Below are 3,579 nucleotides of genomic sequence, written 5' to 3'. Positions count from 1 at the left end.
GTTTGCCTCTGAATGTCACTTGGCCCTTTGTTTTTGTTGCCTTTAAGATTCTCTGCTTGGCTTCCACATTGGTCATTTTGACAATTATGTGGCATGGGGATCCTCTTCTCTGATCCTGTCTAAAGGGAGTTCTATAAGTTTCCTGGACCTGTGTATTGACCTCTTGCTCTATGTTTGGAAAATTTTCTGCTATTACTTCCTTGAAAAGATTGTTAATCCCTTTGGTTTCACCTTCTTTTCCCTCCTCTATTCCAATTATTCTTAGGTTAGCTCTCTTAAAATGGGCCCATATTTCTTCAATGTCAGATTCCTGCTGTCAGATTTTTTTTTTCTAAATTAGAAACTATGCGTTCATTTTTTGAATGATCATCTAGGAGTGAGATTCTATTCTCCATGTGGTCTAATCGGTTCTTTGTACTTTGAATTGAGGCCTTTACTTCATTAATTGCATCCTTTATCTCTCTTTGGCTCTCTCTGATTTCTTTTCAAAACACCTCTATTATTTCTACAGTTATTTTCCTGATTTGATTTTCTAGAAATCTCTGAATTTCTGTGTTATCAGGTTCTGATGTTGTGGGGTTGTGGGCATTCATTGCTCCATTGTTATTCCTCTTTCCCATGATTTCGGAAGTTTGTGCCTTCTCTGGGTTCTTCCCTTGGTCACTACGACTTCACTTAAGGTGCTCTGGATCTCGAGTCTGTGGTATCTCAGTCACCACTACTCCTTTACTGGGTTGTATTGCAGAGTCTCAGACCCAGGGAGTCAATTGAGGCTGCTTTAGACCATGGGGGGGTGTGTGCCAGGTTGGGCATTCTCCTATGGTGTGATATCTCTGCCACCGCCACTTCCCCACTGGGTCAAGTCCCTGGACGTATAGTACTGGGATTTCTCCTCTAGGGGCCACAATTTGACTAACTGTTGTTGAGTGCGCAGATAGAGCTGTCTTGGACTCAGTGAATTTGCTGCTGCTGCTGCCGCCTGTGGCAATATGGTGCTTTTGCCACACCCTTGGCCATAAGGCTGATGTATTTCTTCTCTGTTTTTGAGCTCTGCTCTGAGTCCCTGCATGGTGAGCTGAGCCCAGCCTCTAGGAGCTTTAGATGCTCCCTGCGCCGAGAAATCTGCCGAATTCCTCCCAGCTGATCCGCAGTGGCTCACCTCGGCTCGCTGTCTGCTGCTCCCCTTTGGAGCCTTGTGGGCTGTTGAGTCAGTTGGTCTGGTGCCGTCCGGTGAGCTCGCCGCTGCCGCCGGCAGTAAGGCGCTGCTACAGCGTCCTTGGGCGTGAGGCCGGCATATCTCCTCTGTGGCTCTGAGCTCCGTTATGAGTTTTCCTCCTCTCTGGAGCCTGGTGCTGCAAGGGAAAATGGCGCCCGCTGCTTCGCGCCGTGGCTCCAGCTGCAACACTGCGGTCTGGTTTCTTTCTGGTGTCTCGTTTTTCCAGCCCTCTTTTTCTCTGTCTCTTGAAATTACATTTTTTGTTTCTCTGCTGATGGTGTTTTCTGGCTATAAAAGGCACTGATTTTGTGGTAATAGAGATTGGTTTTTAGCAGGGCTCATAAGTCCCACTTTTCTCCGTCGCCATCTTCCCGGAAGTCTGTCCATATCATTTTCAATAGATGTTTCTTCAGAGCAGTGATTTAGGAGTTTGATTTGCCAATTTGGAATGCAAATAATTTCCTGACAAAGCAAAGATAAACTCTAGTAATAAGTACAATGAAAACTTTTTTTGGATTATACTGCATTTGCAAGAGACCCTACTGTGATCCTGAAGATGAGGTTCCAGATAAGATGATCTAGTGCATAATTTGTGAAGATTGGTTCCATGGAAGGTACCTTGGTGCCATTCCCCCTGAGAGTAGGTATTTCCAAGAGATGGTGTGCCAGACTTGTATGAAACATTGTTCTTTACTGTGGGCTTATGCTGTACAATTGCCAGTGACCAAATATCTGTTGAGGATGATGGGTTGGTGTTGAATGTCGATGGAAGAGGAGACCAAGAAGTTAAACCTGAAAACAGAGATCATCAAGATAATACCCTCAAAGAGAATGCTCCAGAACCTGGAAAGGATGCTCTAAAGGAAGTTAAAGCAAAACGGAGTAACAAACCTTGTACCAGCTCTGGTTCTGAATCTGCTCTCCAAGCAGTATTTAAGAACAAAAGCCTCAACAGAGAGTCACAGTGTAGCTGCAGACTTCAGGAGCGCAAAGCCAAGCAGTTGATAAAGAAAGATACTGCCACCTACTGGCCATTAACTGGCTAAGCAGGTTGTGTTCCTTAGGAGACTGAATGGAAATGTATGGAGATCTAGATGACTTGTTCCTGACTGATGAATAGGACACAGTGTTGCCTTATGAAAAAAAGAGGCATGATGGCCCAGGCAACTGATAGGAGGGACCCCTTGATAGACACCCTGAGCAGCAAAAACAGTCCAACAAGTGGAACTCATTTGTGAATACAATGACTTGAAGACAGAACTTAAAGCCTGAAGAAATTTGCTGATGAGGGTGGGCGTGGTGGCATACACTTGTAATCCCAGGGCTTGGGAGGCTGAGACAGGAGGATAGCACAGTTTCAAAGCCAGCCTCAGCTACTCAGTGATGCTCTCAGCAACTTAGTGAGACCCTGTTTCCAAATAAAGTATAAAATAGATCTGGGAGTATAGACTGGAGGTAGAAAACTCCTGAGGTTCCACTTCAGTAACACACACACACACACACACACACACACACACACACACACACACCGGCATGATGGCACATGCTTATAATCTCAGTACTTGAGAGGCTGAGACAGGAGGATTGCACTGATTCAAAGCCAGCCTCAGCTATCTAGTTAGGCTCTCAGTAACCTAGTGAGATCCTGTTTCCAAATAAAATATTAAATATAGAGCTGGATCAGAGCCTGCCGTATTGCAAGGCCAGTTCCAGGGCCTGCGAGGCTGAGATCTGGGCCTGATGTGCAACAAGGAGGTCACCAGGGCCAGTGAGGCTGGGATCAAAACTTGCTATGTGGTGAGGTCAGTGTTGAGGACTTAGAGGTTGGGATCAGAGACTGCCGTGAGGGGAGGCCAGTGCTTTGGCCAGTGAAGCCAGTATGAGAGCTTGCTGTCCGGCGAGGCCGGTGCCGGTGCCGGGGTCAGCAAGTCCAGTATCAGTGCTTGCCATGGGGTGAGGCTGGTGATGGGTCCTCTGAGGCCAGGATTGGAGCCTGCTGTGCAGCGAGGCTGTTGCCTAGCCTGCCAGGCCTGGATTGGAGCCTGCCATGTGGCAAGGCCAGTGCTGGGTCCTCTGAGGCCAGTATCAGAGCCCACTGTGAGGCGAGGCTGGTACCATGGTCAGCAAGGCTGGAATTGGAGCCTGTAATGTGACGAGGCCAATGCTGGGGTCTTAGAGGCCAGGATGGGAGCCTGCTGTGCTGTGTGGCTGGTGCTGGGCCCTTAGAGGCTGGGATCAGAGCCTGCTCTGAGGTGAGGCTGGTATCTGGATCTTAGAGGATGGGATCAGAGCCTGCCATATGGTGAGGCATGTGCCAGGGCCTCCAAGGCCAGGATCAGAGCCTGCCATGCGGCAAGGCCTGT

The 3,579-nt window shown here is 48.0% G+C and overlaps 1 pseudogene across 1 annotated transcript; it reads left to right on the top strand.

Moving 5' to 3' along the window:
* The first annotated feature begins 1,650 nt into the window (after positions 1-1,650).
* On the top strand, positions 1,651-2,532 carry LOC308264096 (putative E3 ubiquitin-protein ligase UBR7; annotated as a pseudogene). Its single transcript has one exon. The product of its transcript is annotated as a putative E3 ubiquitin-protein ligase UBR7 (transcript).
* The last annotated feature ends 1,047 nt before the right edge of the window (positions 2,533-3,579 follow it).

Source organism: Muscardinus avellanarius (assembly GCF_963383645.1).
Source record: "Muscardinus avellanarius genome assembly, chromosome: 6".
In the NCBI taxonomy this organism is placed as follows: Eukaryota; Metazoa; Chordata; class Mammalia; order Rodentia; family Gliridae; genus Muscardinus; species Muscardinus avellanarius.
The sequence above is the reverse complement of the archived record's forward strand: the minus strand, read 5'-3'. Positions and strand labels throughout refer to the sequence as shown.